This window comes from Mustela nigripes, chromosome 17, assembly GCF_022355385.1.
Source record: "Mustela nigripes isolate SB6536 chromosome 17, MUSNIG.SB6536, whole genome shotgun sequence".
Classification (NCBI taxonomy): Eukaryota; Metazoa; Chordata; class Mammalia; order Carnivora; family Mustelidae; genus Mustela; species Mustela nigripes.
In genome coordinates this window covers 33,850,943-33,871,471 of record NC_081573.1, presented here as the reverse complement: position 1 = coordinate 33,871,471, position 20,529 = coordinate 33,850,943, and the positions used below count along the sequence as shown (strand labels likewise).

Here is a 20,529-nt window from a genome sequence, read left to right as displayed (position 1 = left end):
GGAAACGGGACATCCTGACAATACAATGAGGCCTGGGGCGCAGGGGTTTCCTCTAGGCTGAGGGCTGGACAGAGGCTGCTTCTTGGGCCAGGAGCCTCACTGAAGCAAGACTCCTTGACGGCTGGCCCCAGATTCCCGGCTCTTCCCACAGTCCTCAGGGGGACTCAGGGCCCAGTCAGGGCAGCTCAGGACAGGGAGGACAAGCCAGGACAGGCAGCGGAACCCTGAGGGGACAGCGATTATGGGCTTGGCTCCCAGCGGAGCCTGGCGGTGGGTGGCAGGGGCTGCTGCGACTGCCAGGCCAGGGGCCAGGGGGATGGGAGTGCCCCTCCCAGAATCAGTGGGTGCTTGTGCCAGGCCCTTGGACCCCAGGAGCCTGCATGCCTCTAAAAGCTGGGTCGGTGGGCCTGTCCCTGCCCGGGGCTCCCCAAGGGCACAGCAAGTACTAGGCTGACCCTACCTTCCATTTTCCAACAATGGAAAAATCATGTGGTTCCTCATTAAAGAACCAGGCAGCCTGGAAAACCACATCCCAGCGAATTTTAAGAAAATCAAGTAATAAAACACAATGTCCTATAGGATCCCAATTTTGTTCAAATGCACACAAACATAAAACTCTGTGTGAATGTGTGAATCCAGACATATGCACAGAAGGGGCAGGGAGGGGGCCAACAAAACGTCAGAGTGGGAGGTTTTTAGGGATTTTTATTTTCTTCTTTGTTCTTTTCTGTATATTCTAATTTTTCTACAATGAACTGTGTCATCATCAAAAACCAAACAAAACAAACCCAAACACCCAAATCCTGCAATGCCTCTTTTCTTTTAAGTACAGTGTTTACAAAGACTGTTTAAAGAAATTGGAGAATGTTGATAATCTAATGCTGATGAGAAAACAGGATACAACACTGTATACATTGCATGTAAAGGACCAGCTACTCAGGGAAGGAAGGGGACAGGAAGGAAGCTCGTGGGGGCATCCAGGCCAATAGAGTATATGAGAATCCCCACACCCCTGCGGACACTGAGTATCACTAGACTTGAACATTTTTGGCAATCCAGTGCTTGGAAGATAGAGTCTTATTGTGTTTTGATCCAATATGTGGAAGATAGAATCTCACAATTGGCACATTCCTGACCATTGAGCCTCCTTGCCCCCAGAACCATTTTATTATGAAAATTTCAGCATATAAAAAAGTAGAAAGAATTGTACAAGGAGGGTGGCCCTACCCACCACGTAGGTTGTGTGATTAACATTTTACCAGACTTGCTTTAGCACACATTGATCTATCCACCCATCGATTCTTATTTTTTTTTTTAAGATTTTATTTATTTATTTGATAGAGAGACACAGTGAGAGAGGGAACACAAGCAGGGGGAGTGGGACAGAGAGAAGCAGGGAGCAGGGAGTCCCATGTGGAGCTTGATCCCAGGACCCTGGGATCACAACCTGAGCCGAAGGCAGACACTTAAGGATTGAGCCACCCAGGTGTCCCCAATTCTTGTTTTTTCGGACACATTTCAGAGTAAGTTACAGAAATCAGTATACTTCGTCTCTAAACACTGGAACATGCGTATCATTAACTGGAGTTCAGTATTTGCTTATGATTCTTTTTTTCCACTTTATATAAAATAGACACATGGGTGATGCAAAAATCTTTTTTTTTTTTTTTAAAGATTTTATTTGAGAGAGAAAGAGAGCATGGAGAAGGAACAGGTGGAGAAGGACAAGCAGATCCCATGCTGTGCACAGAGCCTGACATGGGGATCCATCCCAGGACCCTGAGATCAAGACCTGAGCCAAAATCAAGAGGCAGATGCTCAACCAACTGAGCCACCCGGGCACCCCGGTAAGGCAAAAATTTTAAGTGTATCATTTGATTCATTGTGTCAGTGCATACATTTGTGTAACCCAGATCTCTATCATGATACAGAACGTGACCCCCAGAAGATTTCTTCTTGTCCCTACCTAGTCAGTCTCTGCCCCATCCTCCAGAGGCAATCATGGTTCTTATGTTTTCCTCACAGATTAGTTTGGTCTGTTCTGGAACTTCCTATAAATGGGGTCAGACAGTTTGAACTTATTTGCGTCTGGCTTCTTTCATTCCATATTATTTCTGTGAGACTGATCTACATCATGGCAGTAGTTAATGGTGATATTGAGTAGTGTGGGATAAATCCAACATCCATTGCTTTATCTTTAGTGTGTTGAATATCCATTGTATGGTACCCATTGTATGGGTACACAAATATCCATTCTCCTGTTGATGAAAACCTGGGCTGCTTAAGTTTTTATTTATGAATAAAGCTGCTGCAAACATTCATAGGCAAGTCTTTTGTGGAGCCATGCTTTCATTTCTCTTGGATGAATACCAAGGGATGCAACTGAGCTGGTCTCTTTCTATGTTTGCTAAACTTGAATTTTCTTTTTGCCTGTTTTTTGGTCATTTTTGTATTGATTCGTAGGCCAAGAAGAGCCAGGACAGGCATTAGGGGTGTACTTCAGGGATGCAAAAAATGTTAAAACACAGGCTCTATCCTCAGGTTGCTCACAGTCCAGCAGCATAACAGACATAGATGTAATTGGGATGTGACGGGGTTGGCTGCTGTCGATTCATTTATTCGTTTCTGTATTTAAACTATAAGTCAGTCATGTCATGCCTCTGCTCCAACCTTCTCTTGGCTCCACCTCACTCAAGGCAAAAGCCAAGAAGGCCCTACATGATCTCATGATCAAGTCCCCTAAACCGCTACCCTCACCTCCCACTGAGCTCCCCCATTCGGTGTGCTCCCACTGCTCTGGCCCCTTGGTCTTTCATAAACCCACCAAGCCTGGCCCCTGCCCTCAGAGTCTTTGTCCTCGAGATTCTCTCTTCCTGGAACATTCTTCCCCAGGTTCCCACACGATTTATATCCTGTATTCGTCTCCTAGGGTTGCTCTAATGAGTTGCCACAAACTTGGTGGCCCAACAACAGAAATTCTTTCTCTAACAGTTCTGCAAAAACCCTCAGATGTGGACATATATTCTGGGGGCCACCATTCAATCACTATACTTCCCAGTCCCCATTTGGGCCTTTGTTCAAATGCTACGTTCTCAGAAAGACTTTTTCTGGCCACATTCCAGCTCTCTCTATCCTCTTTCCCTTGATTTTTCTCTCTAGTACTTACTCTCAGATATACCACATGCGGTTTCCTGATGCATTGATTTTTATTGTCCGTTCCCCTGTTAGATTGTAAGCTCCAGAAAGATTGATTTTTGTCTGTATTGTCCTTTGCTATATTCCTAATGCACAGAACTACAGAAGGTACTCGGTCAATGACTGTTGTAAAAGCAAGCGAATGAATGATCAGACGGAGCCTCATGCTCTGCTTTGAATAGGATAGAAACAGGAGCACAGGAGGAGGGAAAAGGACGTTCTGTTTGCAGTCTGGTCCAGGCCAGCCTTGCAGAAAGGGTATATTTGAGCAGGGTGGGGTGGGAATGAGGAAGTGTGGGGATCCCCAGAGGCAGGAAGGGCAGGACCAAGACCCAGAGCTTCAGTGGGAAAGGGTGAGGAGCCTGGTGTGGCCAGGGTGTGGAGAAGAAAGGAGAGAGCCGGGAAAGCATGGTGCACGTGAGACAGGAACCTCTCTAGACTCTTTCTCCCACCTTTGCTGCCCCGGTTCCCATGATGAGGAAAATATCCCCTATCTCTCCCTGGGAGACCCACACTGACAGTCTGTCCCCAAAATGTGTGGGCAAGGAAAGCCCCACAATTATCCTCAGTGACCATGTTTATCAAGGTGCCTTGGTGCACTGGTTAGCACTCCATCGGTTGTGAGCAACAGAAGCCCACCTCAATCTGGCTTAAACTAAAAAGGGACTTTATTTGCCCCGGTATCTAAATGGTCACAGGTGGACCCACTTTAGGCTCGACTGCATCCAGGACTCAATGGGTCACCAATCATTAGTCTCCACTTTCCTGCCAGGTTTTCCCTAAGTGGCTCTCAGGCAACAGCCACCAACACGCAGATGCTTCCTGATGACAGGAAAGTGGCCCGCAGCTCCACACCCACAAGCAAGGGAAGAGAAGACCACCGCCCCCCACCCCACTCCCTTTCTCCTAGAAGTGGCTTAACTCTAGTCTAGAGAAGAGCTTTGATGGGGATACTTGGATTATCTGATTATCTCTGAGCCATTCACAACAGCCAGCCTGCAGCATGATGGTGTCTGCTGATTGGTTGGGCCAGAATCACGTACCTGAGGGGCGGGGCCATCTCCTCCCCAACCCCAGCGACAGAGGATGGGGAAGTTGGCTGGGATTCCTCCAAGCAAAATCCAGAAGCTGGTATGAGGGGAAGGCAGAGTTCTGGAAAGCCACAGGCTTGCTGCTACAGCGAGATGAGCTGCTGGGGTGCAGATGTCCCTGCACCAGTTGCAACTCTTCCTTTCTCTTGCTCACTCAAGAAGACATAATGGGGAGACACAATTATAGGGCGTAGCAGAGGCTGCTGGGCCCCCAGGCCTTTACTGGTCTAGGCATGCTGGTCCAGCTTCCAGCTGCCAGCTCCTCTCTTTACCTGAGAACTTGCTCTGGTACTGCAAGAGACTAGCGGCCCAGGGCAGCCCCAAACCCATTGTTGATGGGTGTTAGTGTGGAGCGCTGCAGCTCCGGGCTCTCAGGCAGGATGGCAGATGTGCGTGTGCGACCCCACCCCCCAGTCCTCCAGGGGGATAAGCTCTGGTTTCCCACTTTGGTAACTAGCTTGAGAAAATGCCCTTTATTTTGTCTTCCTTTCCCTTACCACTTCCTTGCGCTTGACCTCGAGTTCCTGGATCATCAGCGATATGCTGCCGAACTTTCCCTGGAATCCCGTACCAGGCTCACTTCCAGGGAACCCAAAGAGAGACAGTGGGGTCCCGTTGCAGCTGCTAGCATCGGTTTTCAAAAGCAAATCTCTGGCAAATTCCTGTTGAGACACCACACAGCTACATGTGACGTGGAGCCCCCACAGAGTTGTAAGCTTGAGGGTGCGACTGTTTGAGAAAAATCTTTTGGGCTGCCTCTGCAGAGGGTGGGATGGAGAGGGTACTGGGGGGGGGGGGGGGACTCTCATAATGGCCTGAAACAAGACCCATTCGGGGAGGGTCGATGACTGCTGTGGCCCTGAAGGAAGGGCCAAGGACCTCACTTTCCCCACAGAGGACCAGGGCCACCAGCAGGAAACATCAGTGGATGGAAGTATTTGACTGTAGGCAGGGATGGCGATGTGCGGGTGGGTGGCGGGGGGGTGGGGTGGGGACTGGCCCTCTCACACACTGTTGGTGGCAGTATGACCTGAGGCAACCTCTGGGAGAAGCTGGTGACTTTTTAAATATGCACCCATCGCCTGATCCAGAAACTTCACGTCTAGGGATTTATCCCTGAGCTGGGCATGCCTGCACATGCATATTAATAACCGCATATTGCCCGAATATGTGACAATCTTCTACTTCCCAAAGAGATCAAAGACAAAAACAAAAGCGATGACACATCTAGCAGGCTGTCGTCAAAACCCAGAGAATGACACGTGTTGGAGAGGATGTGGAAAAATCGGAGCCCTGTGCATTGTTGGTGGGAGTGTAAATTGGTGCTGCTGACATGAAAACAGGTTGCAGTTACTCAAAAAGATAACGGTGCCGTTTCTCTATGACCCAGCAATTCCACTTCTGGAGGAATGGATAAGCGAGGTGTAGTATATCCATACTGTAGTATATCCAGCTTTTCAAAAGAAGGGGATTTGGATACGTGCTACAATATGGTTGAAAGTTGACAACATAAGTGAACTAAGCCAGTCACAAAAAGACGATGACTGTATAATTACACTTTAGAGACAAAGGTACAATGGTGGTGGCCAGGGGCTGGGGGCGAGGTTTGGGAGAGGTACTGCAAAGTGGGCATAGAGTTTCAGTTTTGCAAAAGGGACAGAGTTCTAAGGATGGTTGGCAGTGACGGGTGCACAACAGTGTGAATGTACTTACCACCACTGTACCGCACACTTGAAACAGTTATGGTGGTAAATTTTTTTTAAAGATTTTATTTATTTATTAGACACAGAGAGAGAGAGATCACAAGTAGACAGAGAGGGGGAAGCAGGTCCCCTGCTGAGCAGAGAGCCCCCCGATGCGGGACTCGATCCCAGGACCCTGAGATCATGACCTGAGCCGAAGGCAGAGCTTAACCCACTGAGCCACCCAGGCACCCCATGGTGGTAAATTTTATACTCTGTGTATTTTACCACAATTTAAAATGGTCAAAATTCAAAAACAAAAAACGACTGCACATCTGAGGGCCAGCTTGTCTCTAGAAATTTCAGGTATGTCGGTTAAACATTCACATCCTTCAAATATTTAATGTATTGATTTAGCTACACACGGATATTTTAAAACCACCTATTAGCTAAAACAATACACCACTTTAGAAGTGTAGCTTTGTCTGCTCTGTCATATTTTATTAAATAATGATGTTCTTCTTTCTGCATTATACTCCGCCCACACACCTCTGTTGTTTCTTCATCACTGTGACTGTGATCACTCTCTGAGTGCCCCCTCTGCTTTCCAGTGTGACTGTCATCTAAAGTGTTTGCAACAGGCCCCTAAGATGCTGTCCCCGAAATTAACCCAGGTTCCAGTTAGCGCTCTGCCAAATATTGGACGGTGTAGGTCTGTTTCATCTTGCCATACGCATGCAGAAAAACATGCAAGTATTTTGATGAATTTTTCACAAACAGAACCCATCCATGTAACCAGCATCTATAGATCAAGAGAACATGCTCAGCCCATCAGAAACCACCCTACCACAACTCCCCTCCTGGCCATTGTCCCCACCCACGCAGAACCGCTGGCCTGACTTCTAACACCAGAGGTTGGTTTGATCTGCGTTGTTTTTGTGTTTTTTTTAATCCCTCCTCTTGACTTCATTTCTTTATTTGTAAAATAGGGATCTTTTTAAAAAAATGTTATTTATTGTGGTAACATATATTTTTTAAAAGTTGCCATTGAAACCATTTTTAGGTGTACATTTAGTGACATTAATTATATTCATGACATTGTGTGACCATCATCACTGTTTCCAAAGCCTTTCTATCACCCATCAGAACCTGTAAGCATAAAGCAGTAACTCCTTATTTCCCCATCACCCTGGCCCATGGTAACCCTTAATCTCCTGTCTCCAGATATTTCATATAAATGGAATCATCCAGTATGTACCCTTTTGTGATTCTGCCATTACCAGTTATAGTTTGTTCATTTCTAGTAGAAATGAACATAGTTTGTGTATGTTTATACCACAGTTATCCATTGGACTGTCAAGGGACACTTGGTCTCTCTGGCTATCACCAATAGTACTTAAAAGAGTACTTAATAGTACTAATGCTGCTATAGTTTTTTTTCGACATCACAAAGCAATTAGCTCAATTTTGACATTTCTACCCAGAGATAGCATCAGAGCCCACAGGTTAAGGGCTCAGTCCTGCGGGACTGCCCTCTGCCCGCCCCCACCTCCAGATCCCCACGGTAAGTCCAGACTGTTATCTGCGCTTCCGATCCACAATGGGTACATCCGATCCACAATGGGTACATCCGAGCTTCCAACGGCCCCTTCCTTGGGTTGGATTTTTTGCTGGAGGCACTTACAGACCTCAGAGAAACATTTTCCTTCCTAGATAATCAGTTTAATAGTATAAAAGGATCAAACTCAGAAATAGATGCACAGGGCAAGGCATGGGGAAGGGGTGAACCTTCATGGGTTCCCCAACCAAGAAGCTCTCAGAACCCTGTCCTTCTGGGGTTTTATGGAGACTTCATTACATAGGTATAATCCATTAAATCAGGGGCAATCACTAGTTCCTCTTCCTTTGCTGGAGGTGGAACTAAATTTTCCAAGTTTCCAATTATTGATTGGTTTCCCTGGCAACAAGCCCCCCATCCATAGGTAACCTGGGGGACTTTCCAAAGGTCGTCTCATTAACATAACAAAAGACACCTTCTAGCTCCCAACACTTAGGAAATTCCAAGGGTCTTAGAAATCTTAGGCCAGGAACCTTGAAGAAGACCAAATATATATTTTTCTTTTTTTTTTTTTAAGGCTTTTATTTATTTATTTGACAGAGATCACAAGTAGGCAGAGAGGCAGGCAGAGAGAGAGAGGGAAGCACGCTTTCTACTGAGGAGAGAACCCAATGCGGGGCTTGATCCCAGGATCCTAGGATCATAACCTGAACTGAAGGCAGAGGCTTTAACCCACTGAGCCACCCAGGTGCTCCTTATTTCTTATTAGAAATCACAATCACACAGTGCTGCTATGAATATTAGTACACATGCCTTTTTGTGAACAGGTGTATGTGTATTTGCTGAGTCTGCATCTAGGAGGGAAGCTTCTGGGTCAGGGAGTGCGCATATGTTCAGCCCTCACAGATGAGGCCAGACCATTTTCCAAAGTTGTACTCTTTGTGTTCCCATCAACAGGTATAGGAGTTCTGGTTGCTCCACATCCTTGTCAATGCTTGATAGTGGTTTTCTTCATTTTGTTTCTTTTATTTACTTTTATTTATTTATTTATTTATTTCATTTCAGCACTTCTGGTGGGTTAATAGTGCTATTACATTGTTGTTCTAATCTGAATTTCCCTAATGGTTAATGGACTGTGTTTTCATATGTTTGTTGGTCATTGGGGTATCCTTTTTTAATGAAGTGCTGACCAAGTCATGTATCCATTTTCCTTTTGTATCATCTGCTTTTTTGTCTTATTGTTCTGTAGGAGTTCTTTATATATGTTGGATATAAGTCTTTAGCTGGACATGTGGACTACAAGTGTCTTCCACTCTGTGGCTTCCTGTTTATTCTCTTAATGGTGTCTGGTGAATGGACCCTCTTAATTTTAAAGCATTGCTTTCTAAAGTAATTTTTGAAAGGTTTGTTTACAGTGTTATTTAACACTTGTACTTGTGAAGTCATATCCCCAGGAAAAATACTAAATCTGTGTTAAATGTCTTTGCCTCCTTTTCCCCCCCCCCCCCCCCAGCTCTTTCTGCTGGGTGTCTGCCATAAACATCCAAAATTAGAATTCACTGAGGTCATTTCAGGCTATTGTGTCTTCTGCAAATAGTACTTCCTTGTTTAAAATAAAGGAATCAGAAAGCTTCAGGTAATGAGAGAGAGAGTTTATCAAAACTTGTATAAAAAGAGACTCCTTTTCTGAGAGATTTGTTTGGAAGGAAAAAAATGTATCCTGGCGTGGCTGATCTCTGCAGAAGTGTTCATGATTCCACTGTTTTAATAGAAAAATACCCAAATGTCCTAATTATGGTATCTTCATTCAGTGGAATACCAAAGTTCAACAAAGACAAGCTGCATTTATGCATAAGAATATAGACTTAAGGGGAGCCTGGTGGCTCAGTTGGTTAACCGTCTTCTTTTGGCTCAGGTCAGGATCCTGGGGTTCTGGGATCGAGTTCGCTTCTTCTTATAGTTCCTTGCTCAGTGGGGAGTCTGCCTCTCCGTCTCCCTCTGACCCTCCTCCTGGCTGCTGCTCTGCTCTGCTCTCTCTCTCTCTCTGAACAAATAAAAAATCTTAAAAAGATTAAAAAGAATATAGACATAAGAGCGGGAAAGGCCAGGAGTGGGACAGTATGTGTGATCCACCCTGTGCACACGTCCCTTCTTGTGTACGCAGTCTGCTGGGAAGAAATCCCACCAGTGGCAGCAAGGGGGTGGGGATACAGAGGTGGAAGGGTGAGTCACATTCCTTTGCAAATTATTTGGGACATTCAAAATATTTTTTAATCCACAACCATCTATTATTTATTACCCCCCCAAAAAAAACTATTTAAAAATTAAAAAAATATAAAATATGGAAACTTGAAAAGAAATAAATACTTTTTTCAAAGATTTTATTTATTTATTAGAGAGAGAGAGAGCACAAAGAGGGTGGAGGGACAATGGAGAGGGAGAAGCAGGCTCCTTGCTGAATAGGGAACCCGATGAAGGGCTCTATCCCAGGACCCTGAGATCATGACCTCAGCCCCAGGCAGATGCTTAACTGACTTGGTCACCCCTGTGCCCCTGAAGTACTTTGACCCTAAGAAAGATATGCAGTCATTTTGTCTGAGCCCTGAATGGTTCCCTTCCAACCCATCAAACTTCTCCCTGCCTCCTTACTATTAGAGTAAGGACCGAGGTGAGGGCCAACCATAGGGGTATCTCCCTCTGGGACTTTACTCTCAGCAACCGGGGACCCAAAGTGTGGCAAACTCAGGGCCGATTTCTCCATGAGGCACAATGGGTGCAGTGTCTAGGGTCCACACTTGTTCTAGAGGCCCATGGAAATGTTTTAATTTATTTAAAATCACTAGAAAGTTGTGCCTGGATGGCTCAGTCGGTTAAGCGTCTGCCTTCAGCTCAGGTCGCGATCCCCTATTCCCAGGATTGAGCCCCGCATCGGCCTCCCTGCTCAGCAGAGAGTCTGCTTCTCCTTCTACTCCTACCCCCACTTGTGCTCGCTCGCTTTCTCTCTCTCTCTCTCGCTCCCTCTCTCAAATAAATAAATAATCTTCAAAAAATAAATAAAATAAAATGACTAGAAAAAAAGAGAGTACAATACAGCTTGGATTATATTTGTCTTTATACCAATACAGTCATAAAATATCATTTTATACAATTATGGGTATATATATTTTTTTTACAAGGAAGGGGCTCATGATGGCATAAAAGTGCCTAGAAAGTCATAATTTAGGGTGCCTGGATGGCTTAGTCATTAAGTATTTGCCTTCAGCTCAGGTCATGATCCCAGGGTCTTGGGATCGAGCCCTACATCCAGCTCCCTTCTCTGCAGGAAGCCTGCTTCTCCCTCTCCCACTCCCTCCGTTTGTGTTCCCTCTCTCACTGTGTCTCTCTGTCAAATAAATAAGTTTTTAAAAATCTTAAAAAAAGAAAACAAAGGGTGCCTGTGTGGCTCAGTGGGTTAAGCCTCTGCCTTCGGCTCAGGTCATGATCTCAGGGTCCTGGGATCAAGTCCCGCATCGGGCTCCCCGCTCAGCAGGGAGTCTGCTTCCCCCGCCCTACCCCTCTCTGCCTGCCTCTCTGCCTACTTGTGATCTCTCTCTATGTCAAATAAATAAATAAAATCTTAAAAAAAAAAAAAAAAGAAAAGAAAGTCATAACGTGGCTCTAGCTACACAGTAAATAATTTAGGTTTGGGGACCAGATGGCTTCTGATGTGACTGAACCCTGTCCCTGCCATAGATGGTACAATAGTTTCCCCCACCTCTTAGCACCCCCCCCCTGCGGGGGAATTGCCTGAGATCATGGATAGAAGTGAATCTGTATATACTATGTTTTTTCCAGTACATACATACATGCCTATGATAAAGGGTTTTTTTTTTTTTAGTTTTTTTTTTTTTTTAATTAAATCTCTACATTCAATGTGGGGCTTGAACTCACCATCCCCAGATCAAGAGTCTCCCGCTCTACCAACGGAGCCAGCCAGGTGCCCCCAAGCTTAATTTATGAATCAGGGATGGTAAGAGATGAACAACAATAACTGATGATAAAATAGAACAATTAGGGCACCTGGGTGGCTCAATTGGTTAAGCATCTGCCTTTGGCTCAGGTCATAGTCCCAGGGTCCTGGGGTATTGGGCTCCCTGCCCAGCAAGGAGCCTGTTTCTCCCTCTCCCACTCCCCCTGCTTATGTTCCCTCTCTCGCTGTGTCTCTCTGTGTCAAATAATAAATAAAATCTTTTTAAAATGTAGAACAATTATAACAAGATACTGTAATACAAGTTATGTGAATGTGATCTCTCTCTCTCTCTCTCTCTCACTGGGCTCTGAGCACCCTCCTTCTCGCGATGATAACGTGCGGGGGTGATAACATGCCTGCGTAAGGAGATGGGGTGAGGACAAGTGACACAGGCACGGAGATGTGGCAGCATCGGGCCGCTGTTGACCTTCCAACAACTCCATTGGGAGGATCATGTACTTCCGGACTGTGGTTGACCTCTGGTAACTGAGGCTGCGGAAAGCAAAACCGCGGATAAGGGGGGCACGACTGGACACAGCCGGCGAGGAGTGGCCGCGTTCCAACAAAACTTTATTTACAAAAACAGGCGGGGGGCAGGGTTTGGTCAAGGGCCAGCCCTCTGCTGTGAGGGCCGGTCTGTTTCTGCACTTGTTAATGAGTACATGGACTAGAGAAGAGGGGCATTGCCACCACACCTGGTCCCTGTCTGGTGGTCGAGTTGGGGTGGGCGAGTGGGGCAGGGCCTTGGACTGGGAGTCACTGGTACATGGACCCCAGCCCCTAATCTGTGTAGGGGCCTTGAGCCAGCCGCCGTCCCCTGCCCATGTCAGTAAGATGGAGGCAGTACCTCCCGTTTGCTGGACTCTGAGGGGACAGTGAATTTGGCACAGGGCACATAGAAGGGCCTGGAATAGGAGAGGGAGATTCCCACCAGGCAGCTCAGGGCAGGAATGGCCAGCTTCCCGGAGGTCTGACAGCCTAGGGAACACACTCTGGCAGAGGAAAGAAGGAGGTGAGGGCAGCCAACAACGTGACCCGAAACACAAACAGTCCCCAAAGAGAGGCCGAAACTCTCAGGTTGGTGAAAACACGCTTATCAGGTTTTTGTCCTGCCTCAGAGCAGGACAGGGTGAGTGGGGGAAGGTGCCGGAGGCCAGTCACCATGAGCAGTGGCCAGGAGTGGCTGGCAGGGGACTGGGCAAGGGTCCAGACAGGGGGCTCCAAAACTGCTGCTCACACCTTGGGAGCCAGATGCCCAGCCTAGAGGAGGGAGCCACACATTCCTGTCTCCACAAAGGCTGCCCCGTGGCTGGCTCAGGCAGGGTCTGCTATGACCTGGAAGGGTAGCAGAGCTGTCCCTCTGCTCCCAAGTTGTGCATGACCTGAGGGGAGTCTGTTCTCACCGAGCCCGAGACTTCAGTGACGAAGAACTGGATTAAGTGATGGTTGTGTTTGGCTGTATTTTATCAGTTACAAATTGCAGAAATTCCAACTTAAATGACCAAAGACAGTATTTATTGGCTCTCGCAAAAAAGTAAGGGTATTGACGTCAGGTCTGGTCAGCGGCTCAGACAACGTCATCTCTCTGTCTTCTGTCCCTATTCCCTTATACGCTACTCACTTTCCATGCAAGCTTTTCCTGGGTATGGGCAAAAGGCCAGAGGTGCCTTGGACCCCTGCCCAACCCCAGTAAGAATGCAAGAAGGGCTAGGGGACTCACTCCACCTGGTTCTCACCTGTCCTTAACGCTGAGGCGAAGGGCAGCCTTTCTGCAGGTCTTAAAATGAGAGCAGGAGAGGGCTGGCTCTCTAAAGGGAAGATGAAGGCATGCAGCTCTGAAACAGGTGGGTTGGGGCTGGGCGAGCGGGGGTGGGGGGACACCCACTGATGCCACTGCAGTCAGCAGGGTCTTGCGTTTGCCCAAGTTTAAGTCTGCTGTTGAACTGAATCTCCAAGGGCGGATTGCTCATGGAAATTGCCAGACAGAGCTGGGCTCTCACCCTTGATTTCTGAGTCTTGATCCAGGACTTTTTCTGACTCATCCCACTACCCCTTCTCTAAGGCCCTTTGTGAATGTTCTGAGGTCTGCTCCTGCTGTCCCCAGAGCCTAGAGCAGACTGCTGATGTGGGGTGTCTTGTGGTCAGCGTCCCAATCAAATGATGTGTCCTCTCCTGGTATCTGGGGACAAGGAAAGGACAAGAGCATAGCCCCCTGCCCCCCCCAAGCCCCACCCTGTCCAGAAACTAAGTTCTGTTCTTTCATAGGTGACATCACCTGCACACAGAGCCCCTTGTCTGCAAAATGGTTTCCTCTCCATTAGGAACTGAGTAAGAGGCTCTGGTGGGGAGCTGGGGATGGAGACAGGGAAAGAACCTTATGCGCATCAGGAGGGACTGGAGGGGAATTCTCACTAGGCAGTGAACACTGCTGGCCTGGACATCCTCCTGGAACCAGCATGACTCCAGAGAACTCAGAGCACTGACTAGGGCCAGTACCCACTTTTGTTCAGGCCTCAGTTTACCCATCTGTACATGAGGGGCTTGGGCTGAGAACTTTATAGCTCTAAAATCCATTGTCTGGGGTGCCTGGGTGGTTCAGTGGGGTAAGTCTCTGCCTTCGGCTCAGATCCTGATCTCAGGGTCCTGGGATCCAGCCCCGCATCGGGCTCTCTGCTCAGTGGGGAGCCTGCTTCCCCCTCCCCACTCTGCCTCTCTGCCTACTTGTGACTTCTCTCTCCGTCAAATAAATAAATAAAATCTTTTAAAAAAAAATAAAACTCATTCCTTAACAAAGGGCCAATTTTCTCACGATATAAAGAGTTCAATAAGAAGAAACGCCCTGAAAGAAAACTGGGCAGTGGGCATGAGCAGGCAATCCTCCACCCCTAAAAAAATCCCCAAATTGTGCAAATTCAACAGCAATCAAAGGACTACAAGTAAAACCAACAAAGCAATATTACTTTTACCAATCATTTTGATTAAAATGATCTCATGGGGCGCCCGGGTGGCTCAGTCGGGTAAGCATCTGCCTTTGGCTCTGGTCATGATCCCAGGACCCTGGGATCAAGCCCCTGTCGGGCTCCCTGCTCAGTGGGGAGCCTGCTTCTCCCTCCCTCTCTCTCTCTCTTTCAAATAAATAAAGTCTTAAAACAAACAAACAGAAACAAACAACAACAACAAAATGATCTCCTACCTAATGTGTGGAGATAGGGGGATGGGCACTCAGTCACTCAAGGGAGGTGCTACTTTCTTTCTGGAGAGTAATTTGTCAGTATGTAATAAAAGTCTTAGAACATAATGGGCTGGTGATTTCACTTCTAGGACTCTCTCTAAAGGCAAGCACCCTGGCTGTTTGCAAAGGTAGCCTATCAAAATATATAGTAACCAGAGAAATATTTTAAAATTAGAGATCATGACACCTTCTTCCTCACCCCTTAAAATATTTCAAAGCCTTCTTGTCAGGCTTAGAATAAATCCAACACTTGACTCCATTGCCTGAACCTAACCCCTCACTCTATCTTCACCACCTCCCCTTTGTCATCCTGCTTGTCTCATTTCTCTTCCTTCAACACTCCAGGCCCGGTCCCGCCTCAGGATCTTTGCACAGCCTATTCCCTCTGCCTAGGATGCCTGTCTCCCTCAAATGTGAATCCTGGGTAGGAAGGTCTCTGTGTTACTCACTGCTGGGTCCTTGGCCTGACTCCTGACGTCAGCAGGCATTGATTGAGTAAATGAACAGTCAGGAGCAGGAGCTTTGTGGTCAGAAATAGGTGTGGTTTGAGTTCACCCCTGATTAGCTGTGTGACCTTGAGCGAATTCCTTCACATCTCTGAGCCCTATATTCTTCTGGTATGATGTGAAAACAAAAGAACTACCCGGCGAAGTACTTACCAAGATCAACTGTAGTAGAGCTTATGGAGGCTGGTGCCGAATGAGCCCTTGAGAACTATTAGTGACAATTACGGATGTTTCTAAAATATCTGTAACTGTTTTGCAGTGGGTTGAGGAAACTCCTCTGGGGCATCCATAGAATGCATCCACCAAAAGAATGTTGTAGAAAGAATCTACAAAAAGGAGTTAAAGGTATACCATTTACTCACTTCTTTCATCATCATGGGCATATCATGCGTGCTCAAAAAAAAAAAAAAAAAAAGCAAGAACTGATAAAGTGAAAGTTTTCTCCATCTTACGTTTCCCATCCAAAGCCCATGCTATATGAAATGGGAAAGGCAGGTAAAAGAAACAACATGCCTGGCATGAACTCACTTTTAAAAAATAAACTATGTCAATATATACTCATAAGGGAAAGCATGTGGTTTACAGGCAAATGTTAGGGCTGTTTGGCAGGAGAGTAGAAATTGCTGGCGTATTTCGTTGTCATCTTTGCCTTTTCTGTGGTTTCCTAATTGTCCCCAATGGCTATGTATTACCTTTTGCAACCTGGAAAAGCCAGGGAATAGTTAACTGAGCCTCTCCAACTCCCCACACCTGCCACCATCTGGCTTTTCTTGATTTCCAGGGCCCCATGGGGAGACTCAGGTGCCCCATGTTGTTTTAGGCAGCATTACTGAAGCTGGGGGATTGTGTCAGGGTCCTGAGAGAGAGCCCTGGTTCTCAGTAAACATTCAAGGGTTGAAGAGAGGCTGCCTTGTGGTTGTGGGGTTTGGCACTATCCTGTGAAGAGTCCTAGAGGGGCAAAAAGAAGGCATTAAGCTAAGTACAAGTTTGGAACCCTGGGCATCAATCAGGATAAAACCTAAGAAGCCAAGTCCCAGACCAGTAACAGCTCACACTGGCTTGAGAAATAAAGGGAGTTTATTGGTACATGTGGTACATGTCCCTGAAAGCCCAGGGCCCTAGAGCTTCAGGCATTGCTGGATCCAGGTGCTCCAGTGGTGCCTTCCAGAATCTTCAAGGCTCTGTTTCCCTCTGTGCTATCTCTGCTCTGGGGCAAGCTCTCTCCATGTCGTGGCAGGACAACCCATTTGCCACTTTAGGCTTCTGCTCCAGTAGCTCAGCAATCCTGGCAGACACAGCTTCTCCCTCCAGGGCCTCCAGAAAAGTCCTAGGGAGGACCTGATTGGCCGGCATGGGTTTTCTGCCCACCCCTGAACAATGAGCTGGGATGCTGATTGGCTGGTCGTGGGTCACAAGATCGTCTGACCACCAAGGGAATGGGGTCAGCTGTACCAGATTGCAAGGCCTGAGAAGGGGAGAAGGAGGGGTTGTTCTCACAGGACAATGGGGGGCTATTTGCAGAGGGCAGAGCTCCTCTCCAGGATCTGTGCTCTATGAAGCACAGACATGCCCTTTATCTGGAAGGCAGAATTAATCACCCTGCCCTCAGCTCTCCAAAGAGCAGAAGAGGGAGGTCCCATGTGGGGGTGGGGCGGGGGGAGGAGGAGAAGACTGTGGGGTGGGGGCTGGGGAGGCAGTGGTGGAAGGGAGTCATGCTGGAACACCAGAAGGACAATTCACAGTTCAGGGTCATCGAGGGACCATGGCCAAATCAGCCCCCTTCCAGGCCTCAGTATCTCCATCTCTACAGAGGGGTTGATGTGACTAGAGCCGGCAGGTTTTAGGGTGGTGCTGTGTATCTTTGATGCAATTATTGGGGTATAGCTGCCTCTCCCTTTCCAGTGACTCAGAATGATTTCTTAATGGAATCCAGTTTATTGCTGTGATCCATGCTGGCAGGGGACTGATAATAGTTTTTTTTCCAGGAGGGGCCTTTTAGCCCAGCTGGAAATGAAGGGGAGTTTGGAGGCTATTTCTGGCATTCTGAGGTGGGTGAACAATGTGGGGGTGGGAGGTGTCAGGGGCCCCGGGAGAGAAACCCGAGTCAGGGTCTGGGAAGAAGGGCTGGTGCTGAGGGAGGCTGAGGAGGGGTTTTGGCAGCTGGGAGAGGAGCTGGTGGGACTGGAATGTCCCTCCTCCTGGCACCTGCCCCCAGGCTCCTTGACCCTTGACCTGCCCCCCCACCAGTCCTGGAGAGAAAGGCAAGGAGGGAGGGGAGCCTCCTCGGGGCCCATCAGGTACACCAGCACCTAAGATAGAGATATTAGTAACAAACTGTTTAGAGTCTGACATGGGCCAGGGGCTGTTCTAAGTGTTTACAAGGCTTCACTTCGTCAAGCCTCAAAAGCGTATGAGATACGCATGTTAGCCTCATTCCACAGATGGGGAATCTGGGCTCAGAGACATGTGGTGCCCTGCCCAAGGACACACAGCTGGTGAGCAGTGGAGCCATGGTTTGCAACTGGGTGCCTGTAGGGATGGGCGGGCTACCATTTGCAATGATGTGGACGGAGCTAGAGTATATTACGCTAAGTGAAGATAAGTCAGTCAGAGAAAGACGATTACCATATGATCTCACTCATTTGTGGAATTTAAGAAAGAAAACAGATGAACATATGGGAAAGGGGAAACAAAAAAAAGGAGAGCGAGGGAAAAAGCCCTAAGAGACTCTTAATGACAGAACAAACTAAGGGTTGCTGGGGAGTTGGGGGGAGGGGGGAGGGGCTAAAGGGGCGATGGGCATTAAGGAGGGCACTTGTTGGGATGAGCACTGGGTGTAAATGATGAATCACAGAATTCAACTCCTGAAACCAATATTGCACTGTGTGTTAACTAACTAGAATTTAAATTAAAAAAAAAAAAAAAAAGGGGGGGGTGGGATGGATGGACTAGGCTTGGAAACAATAGTCAGGACAGGAGGGCTGGGTGAGTTGGAGGAGAAAGTAGAATCAGCTGTCTTGAGGAGGGAGGGTGGGAATCTGGAAGAGGCAAGTCTTCACCTGGGCCTTGAGGGATCTATACAATTGAGACAGCATGAAATGTGCAGGGAAGGGTTTTCTGGGAGGAAGGAACAGCATAAACAAAGGCATAGAGGCAAGCCAGGGCAAGGGACAGTTGAGACAAGGCAAGCCACTGGGCAGGGCTTTGTGCGTCACAAGGGCACTTGAGCGGTGGGGCAAGGGTGGTACTATTCTGCCCTGAAAGTGCCTTGAGATCTGGAATCTCTGGCATTTTCTGGGAGAGCCGAGGGGTGGCTGACCCCTACCCCATCGTGTGGTTTTACGAGTTGGAGGGTAAAGCCTGTCAGCCTTGGGTCCCAGAAGCAGGACTGGATGTCGTGGAGGCATAGAAAGCCCTTCCTCTCAGACTGATGTGGAGGAGTCCACTGCTGTCTGGGAGGCTGTGGATGGACAGGAAGCTGGCCATTCCTGCCCGTGAGCCAGAGAATGGCCTCTGTGTGAGCCACAACAAAAAGGCTTTTCTGCCAAGTCGGAGGGGGAGGAAGCAGCCAGCTTGGCCCCTGCCCCAGCCTGAAAGGGGGCTCTGTTGGTGGCTCTGGGGTCTTCGATGCCTAGAATGTGTGGGGAGGGAAGACCAGGGTGGGCAGGGGCCTCCTCATGGCTGTCTCTATTCTCCAGCAGCACCAGAGTGAGCTGGGGCTGAGCAGCTGTGCAAGTCAATCTGTCTGGGTGCTTCTCCCAGCAGGGCCATGTCCTAACTGTGTGACCTTGGCAAAGTCCTTGACCTCTCTGAGGCCCACTTTTCTCATTAAGTGTGCAAGTCGATGGGGGTGGCGATCGCCCATTGAGCACATGTTACGTGCCAGGGAGTGTGACCAGCGCTGTACAGCTGCCCATCCTCTGTCCATCCTCCCAGCAGCCCATGCGGCAGGTTGAGTTGCCCACTCTGCTGAGATGTAAGCACCCGGGGCCTCCGGTCAAAGCCCAGCATGTCTTAGACTCTAAAACTTCAAGCTGTGCAAATGTGAGGGAAAAAAGCCTGGAAGAAACATGCCATACTGTCAACACTGGCCTGGGGTAGGAGAGGACTTAAATTTTGCTTCTTTCTGTTAAGTCTTAATTATCTTACTGGGGAATTAGCAAGATGGGGGCTGTGGGGCCATGGTGAGTTCAGATGCAGTCACATTAAACAAAACCAATTTAAAGATGCAGGTTCCTGTTAATTCTTGAGGTGGGAATGGTGTCAAGTCGCAAGGCAGGGCTCTCTGGGGCTGGGGGAGGCAGGGCTGAGGCCTGACCCCCAAACCTTAGAGATCTTCACACCCATGGGCTCACCAGATGAGCTGTTCCTTCAGCCAATGGGTTGCTCTGAGGTTTTACCAGAGAGCTTGGGGGTGGAAGTCTCCTCAGGCGATTTCCTGAGAAGCCGAAGCCTCCTGTGCCAAGTCTCTTCCCTGGCCTGGGTTCTGAGGAAGAGCTCACTGAGAGGGCTCGCAGCCTCTCCTTTTTCGCCCCTATGCCCCCACTTGCCTGGTGACCCTAAGGCTTCAGGCTTCAGGCAGAACTGAGTGGAGCCCTGTGGCTTCTGCCACAAGCAAGCTGACGAGATAGTGTCCGCCCTGGACCCCCTTGCTGCCTGCCAAGGCCCCTGGGGTGGGGGTGGGGGTGGGGCTCATGGGCCATTTCCTAGTGGAGCCTGACAGGCCTCTGGGGCTTCTGAGGGCCAGCATTTCCTACTCTCCTCAGCCAGTTTTCAACACAAAGAGAGGAAAGGGTGGGATCAAGGGGGGCTGGGGAGGAGGTGTGCTGCTGAGGGGAGGCTGGGGCCTGGAACAGGTTGAAGGACCCTGCTCTGAGCTGTTGTAGAGGCTTGGCCTGCTCCGTGGTTGGGGTGGAACCCCACTATAACTGACCATCGCACTTCTGGCGGGTGCAGGCCAGTGCCTATTAGTTTGGCCCAGAGGATGGTGTGGGGTCCAAGCCTTGCCAGCCATGCCCATCGGATCCCAGGGGCTGTAAGGCTTCAGTCTCCTGCTCTCCTGGGTCTCCTCTGCACCCCCTCTTTGAGCAGAACATGTGGTAAGGGGAACTTTCCAAATCTAAAGTGGTACTACTTCCCATCTCTTGCCTCCATGCTGGGTCTTCAGGCCACCTAGAACCCAGTCTAGATGGGTGGAAGAAGGGCTGGGGGGCCCGGCCTGGCGTTCCCACCCCTCCTAGACCCACACTGCATGTA

General features: G+C 48.3%; 1 long non-coding RNA gene across 2 annotated transcripts in view; it reads left to right on the top strand.

The window, feature by feature from the left end:
• The window catches only part of LOC132005566 (uncharacterized), a 39,177-nt gene that overhangs the window by 9,277 nt on the left and 9,371 nt on the right, over positions 1-20,529 (top strand). Inside the window, exon 3 of one of the 2 annotated variants that reach the window (XR_009400836.1) lies at positions 1,675-1,847. This is a non-coding gene — a long non-coding RNA (uncharacterized LOC132005566). Of the gene's footprint in view, positions 1-1,674; positions 3,263-20,529 lie in introns of those variants that run through there. The other variant, XR_009400835.1, reaches the window with a different exon arrangement.